The sequence below is a fragment of the Anopheles arabiensis genome, assembly GCF_016920715.1.
Source record: "Anopheles arabiensis isolate DONGOLA chromosome X unlocalized genomic scaffold, AaraD3 X_pericentromeric_contig0018, whole genome shotgun sequence".
NCBI lineage: Eukaryota > Metazoa > Arthropoda > Insecta > Diptera > Culicidae > Anopheles > Anopheles arabiensis.
Genome location: NW_024412096.1, coordinates 235,001 through 241,547, shown reverse-complemented (window position 1 = coordinate 241,547; position 6,547 = coordinate 235,001).

The window sequence follows — 6,547 nt, the reverse complement described above, 5'->3', positions numbered from 1 at the left end:
CAGTAGCTTTTTGCGCAACGTGGCAAAAGTATTCGAGTTCAGATTTCTTGGACGTAGCGTATTTTTCAATCATAATAAACCGAATCAAACATAACAATGATGAAACTTACACCATGTCCCAAGGTTGTGCACAAAACGTAACGATAAAGTGCTGGCGAAGTTAGAGGTGCACCAAAATTGTGTACCGATCAGGAAAGTACTCTACGTTCCTATGATTTGGGTGAAAAGTGTTGATTAACTGCTGGTAAGAATAGACAGTTGCTTATCATACACATCGCAAACGAACACCCCTTAGTGAGCATTAGCAAAAGTCAATGGCACAAAGCAATTGCAATACAAACTGATCAAGTACATTAAAGAACGCTAAGTACCAGGACTTCTTTCCAAGAATGGTGTCCGCGACGGGAGGGCAAGCGTCCTTCCCAGGTTTTCCTAGTAAACCTTGTATGGTAAACATACCCAAGCGTGTCTGTAAGCACGCAACGAAAGTCACGAACGGGCACATACCTAGGGAATGTACTCTACGTACTTGGACTTTTGTCCAAGAATGGTGTCCGCGACGGTCGGGCACTGCGACGCAATAACCAAATCCTAGGATTGTAACTTTAGTGTGCACAAACATAAACATTAACGCGTTCGCTCGGGCTGCGCCGTCCGTGTTGAACACAAATGTGGGTGATTATATGCGTGGAGGGACAAAAACATACGAGGAGGAGACAGTTTTCTGCACGATGTGCACAGAGCTCATTTCGTCGTCCCGGGCGAATGGAAAAACACAAACATCGCGAGTATCGTTCTAGGTTTCTGTCTATAAAGGGCAGGCCAAAAGGTGACCGGTTGAGATAAGCATTTTAAGCATACAAACACTTTATTGGAACTTTTGATACAAAAACAAGGTACGTACATGTAGGTTGTACCAACATGGACATCTATGAACGCGTACGCTCGGGCTGCGCCCTCCGTCTTGTACTTTCCTGATCGGTACACAGTTTTGGTGCACTGCTATTCCGACCGGCAACTTGTACCAACATATACATCCATGAACGCGTAAGTAGTGTACTTTCCCTGATCGGTACACACTGTTGGTGCACGGCATAAGAAAAGAGCTAAAATGGTCAAACTCAATCCATTTCAACAATAGATAGTCGATAGTAGCTGTGCCGATGAAGTAGGGCACGATGCAAGTTAATGTTGTTTAATGAATAACATGTCCGCCATACATTTCAGTACAAAATTGCTCGGTCAGACCTACAAAGTGCTATATCTCGAATACGAGGCGTCGGACTGGGGGTTGTAGAACAATTTTAAGTTCGTCTAATGATTCTACATCCGATTCTGGATAGCGGTTTTTGACCACTTTTCAATATTTTGTGACACCCCGAACCTAGGGGCAGCTCCTAGCTTTTTTCAAAAATGTGCACCGAACGGGCCGGAGAGCTCGTGTGGCTCAAAACATGTTTTTCGCTAAAACACCTCAAAACGTGTAAGGAACGCACCCTAGATGATGAAAAGTGCAATCAGAATGTCAATCGACAACTTTGTTGGGGTACCATTTTACTCTACGGGCCAGTAGCTTAGGCGCGCCAACAGCGCTTTCCTTTCGGGTTCCCATTTTTGCCCTCCTGGGATTATGATCATTTGTTCATTGCCTACTATAGGGAGGGTACCTTGCTACGAGGTCAAACATGAAGATTGCACCAAATCGTAGTTTTTACCTCTATTTAGTCGTAGGAGCATGGTTTGCAGTGGCAGTGGGTCATTAAGCCCCCGTTTGGGTCATACGTCCCCTCCGCGATAAAAATCGTCGTATGCCTATAGTCCGAACTAATGAAGCAAAAGTGGTGTCTGGTGGGCTCTGCCGATGATTTTAACCTATGATTTTGAGCTTCCACCCTATCAAAACGTTCCTGGAGCAGTACATCACGGGTCTACGGACCCAAAGACTTCGTCGTGATGGTTTCTAGTAAAAAGTTGTAACAGCTAAGGGTTTTGAATACGCGTATATTAACCATTGCTTGAAACTAAGCTTCGTTGTCTTTAAACTCTGCAAGACCAATCGAACTTCTTAGGGAAACCCGAAGGATTCACGCTAAGCTCGATGAGCTATAATGGGTAGTGGTGCATGATCTGGTGTTCCTTGGATCTAATCCAATGAATAAATTTATGAGGGTATATATGGTGCAGGGCACAAAGCGTGATGAAACCGGGTCTCCCTACCAAATGTGGCATATTTTTTCCCTGAGAGCGAAGCTCAGACCCACGTAGGGGAGAGCGAAGTGGAACTTAAATGTTCTATGCAGCAAATGTTCGCCATGCGGATAAACAAGTTGGAATAGTTCAATGTAGTGTAATGCAAACACGAATCGCAAATAACGATACGGGACCCAGAAGCAATTCTGCGGATCCCTCGGGGAGTGGTGAGTTGATATAAATTAGAGGTGAAAGTCCAAGTTGTTCAAGCTCCGGCTCGGCAGCCGATACGAGGTTCCTGTTGGGCTTTGTACATCGCGCAGAGGCGCCGTTCGGTTCTAACAATGATTCCCGCCACCATGTTCCATGCGTGCAGAGATCCGTTAGAGCTCGTTCAATGTGTCCCGCCGTGATTACGAAAAAGTCCAACAGTTGACCAAGTTGGGGGTGCGTCAAGTAAACGCGCAGAGATGCCGTTCGGTTTAGAGCAATGTCTCCCGTATCACGTTGGAGTTCTTCCACTAGTGCAGAGAGATCGCTGAACCGTTCAATGTGTCCCGTCGTGGTGTGCTTGTACCGAACACTTAGGATACACCATGCTTTGTTGGTTTGGGATAGGAGTGGTCGCGCAACTGCCTCCACGCCGCAAAGTGCCAGTTCGGATTGAAGGTCAACTTTAGCCGTTCAATGCATCAGTCGGTGGGTGTTCAGATGGCATCACAACTTCCCTAGGTGCTTAAGTTGGTTGGGTTGTAAAACATGTGCACATGCGCAGAGTATCGTGCGTACTAGCAAAGTCTCCCGTCACGGTGGTTATGAATGAGTTCCATTCAGTGCAGAGATCGTTAGTGCGTGCAATGTGTACCAGTCGATGTGTCGTACCGGAATACAACCCCGCTTAGAGGCCCGTCGCTCGAAGAGGACAAGCAAGAGTGCGCAGAGTGCCGTACTGGCCTAGCAATGTCTCCAGACAGACGTAGGAACACCCGACGCAGTGCAGAGAGTAGATCCGCTAGCCGTGTGCAATGCATCCGACGTTGTCTGCTTGTGCAGTCTATCGAGTGGCGCCAACGACGCTCCGGCGTCACAGAACAAATCTCGGTGGTCACGGGGACTTGCGCCTCGCGTGATCAAGAGTGTAGTTCGTGTTCAAGCAATTGACTCGAATTCTGGTTGATCCTACCAGTGATATACGCTCGTCTCAAAGGTTAAGCCATGCATGTCTAAGTACAAGCTTCCTAGAAAGTGAAACCGCATAAGGCTCAGTATAACAGCTATAATTTACAAGATCCTCATCCAAACAGTTACTTGGATAACTGTGGAAAAGCCAGAGCTAATACATGCATTATGCCGGGACTGTTGGCCTCCGGGTCGGCGGAACTGGTGCACTTATTAGTTAAACCAATCGCCTCCGGGCGCTTTGAGTTGAAATCTGGATAAGGATGCCGATCGTACGGTCGCTTGCGACTGACGACAGATCTTTCAAATGTCTGCCCTATCAACTATTGATGGTAGTGTAGAGGACTACCATGGTTGCGACGGGTAACGGGGAATCAGGGTTCGATTCCGGAGAGGAGCCTGAGAAATGGCTACCACATCCAAGGAAGGCAGCAGGCGCGTAAATTACCCAATCCCGGCACGGGGAGGTAGTGACGAGAAATAACAATATGGACCTCTCTAACGATGGTCCATAATTGGAATGAGTTGAGCATAAATCCTTTGCAAGGATCAAGTGGAGGGCAAGTCTGGTGCCAGCAGCCGCGGTAATTCCAGCTCCACTAGCGTATATTAAAGTTGTTGCGGTTAAAACGTTCGAAGTTGATACCCCGTCCAGACTCGCGTCCGTCGCGGGCGCCCGGCCTCTCGGTTGGGACCGTCCGTGTACGCGCTCGCGGCTGCGACTCACAATGGTGTACCTGGGCGTTCTACTCCGTGACGGGTCAGGACTTGTCGCCGCGACCTCGTCGGTCAAGGTCTTGTTCGACCCAGCTTCATGGTGCCCGGGAACTCTCGTTTACCTTGAACAAATTAGAGTGCTCAAAGCAGGCTAGTTCAAAGCGTCCGGTCCTCCGGGGCCGGCGTTGGCCGAGAATAATTTTGCATGGAATAATGGAACATGACCTCGGTCTGAGTGGTTTCGTTGGTTTGTAATAGACCAAGAGGTAATGATTAACAGAAGTAGTCGGGGCATTGGTATTACGGCGCGAGAGGTGAAATTCGTAGACCGTCGTAGGACCCACAGAAGCGAAAGCGTTTGCCAAGGATGCTTTCATTAATCAAGAACGAAAGTTAGAGGATCGAAGGCGATTAGATACCGCCCTAGTTCTAACCGTAAACGATGCCAATTAGCAATTGGGAGACGCTACCTACCTTCGGTGCTCTCAGTAGCTTCCGGGAAACCAAAATCGGGTTCCGGGGAAGTATGGTTGCAAAGTTGAAACTTAAAGGAATTGACGGAAGGGCACCACAAGAAGTGGAGCTTGCGAGCTCGACCCGAACGGACGTGTTTGCGCAGTGCTCCGTGTGGTGAGAGGGTGTTCGTGAGAGCGAGAGAGTGGGAGCGATTGATATCCGTGTATCGAATAATAGTGAGCGTGTGTATGCGAAGCGGAAGCGAGTGAACTTTGGAACCATCTGGAACTTTCTCGGCTGTGGCCGTGCGTGGTTTTCTTTTGCCCGTGCGTTTGTGTATGCGTTTGTGAGTGTGTCCGCAAGCGAGTGGAACATTCTCGGCTGTTGACGCGCGTGGCGCTTCGTTGTCCGGGCTTGTGTTTCGTGTAAGCGAATGTGTGCGCGAGAACGAGGAGAGTTTTCTGGAACTATCTAGAACTTTCTCGGCTGTTGCCGTGCGTGGCTTCCTTTTGCCCGCGCGGGTGTGCATGCGTGTGTGAGTGTGTGCGCAAGCGAGTGGAACATTCTCGGCCGTTGACGCGCGCGGTGCTCCGTTGCCCACGCGTGTGCTTCGTGAAAGCGTGAGTGTGTGCGCGAGCGAGAGTAGAATACTCTGGAACTATCTAGAACTTTCTCGACAGTTGCCGCGCGTGGCTTCCTTTGCCCGCGCGTGTGTGTATGTGTGAGTGTGTGCGCAAGCGAGTGGAACATTCTCGGCAGTTGCCGCGTGTGGCGCTCCGTCCTCGCGCGCGCGAGAAAATTTCTTGAATTATCTAGAACTTTCTCGACAGTGTGTGCGCAAGCGAGTGGAACATTCTCGGCTGTTGCCGCGTGTGGCGCTCCGTTGCTTGCGCGTAGCGTTCCGTGTCACTGTGTGCGTTTTCCATAGCATCACAGCGCCGGGAAATTCGTGGTGGCGGGGGTAGCAACCCGCCACCATGGATAAGCAACTGAGAGGAAGGACCATATCGGTCGATGAGCGTCCTGCGGTCGTTATAAGGAAGCTGGTAAGCGAGAAAAACTCAGGACCATCGTAGAGGAACCGTCATCAGCAGGAGTGCCAGCGAGGACCATGGCGACGGGAGGAGTGAAATCGACGGGAACGGCGACGAAACTGGCGACTTCAACACCGGTTTCCACCGGAGAAGTGCGTCGGATGCTGGCGGATGCAAAGCTGACAATGAGACGTTGGTCGGCATTGTCAAGCGGCTGGAGGAGCAAATCCAGTTGCTGCGCTTGCAAATGGAGGCCTCAACGAGCAGCTGAAGGAAGCGCAAAGGGAGGTAAGAGAGGCGCGTGAAGAAGCTCGGGTACGCGAAGCGGAACACCGCGAAGAGCTTCGCAAGGAGAAGGAGCTGTTCAACGCTCTTCTAGCGCAAACCCTTGGTGGAACCAGCGGAGCTCGGCTAGAGAGCCAGCAGGAACTGCAGCGAGAGCAGGAGCTGCTTCGGAGGATGGAAAGCCAGCAACGACAGGAACAGCGGCAACAGCTGGAAGATCAACAGCGCCAAAGGTGGCGTCAGCAGCAGCAGAAACAACAACGGCAGCAGCGGCTACCTGCGCAGCAATGGCCGACGGTGCAGCAGAGCGTGCGTGCTCAGCGTCAGGGCGTGACGGAGTCGGCATCCTCGGCGGTACCGGACGAGGCAGGAACGTGGGTGGAGGTCGTTCGCGGCAATCGGCGCGGGAATAAGCAGAACGGAGTGAATCTGCCCCAGCAGTCAGCCCAGCGGCAGCCAGCAGACCGGCAGCATCAGCAGTGGCCGCACCAGCAAAATGGGCAGCAGCAGCAGCAGCGGATGGGCAACCATCAGCAGGAGAAGCGGCGTCCGCGACGAAAACGCCCGGATGAAATCGTCGTTGTGCCCGCCCCAGGAGTGTCCTTCAAGGAAATGTATGTGAAGATACGGACCAACCCGCGGATTGCCGATTTCCAGCGGCAAATTGGGGTTGGCAGAAGAACGCC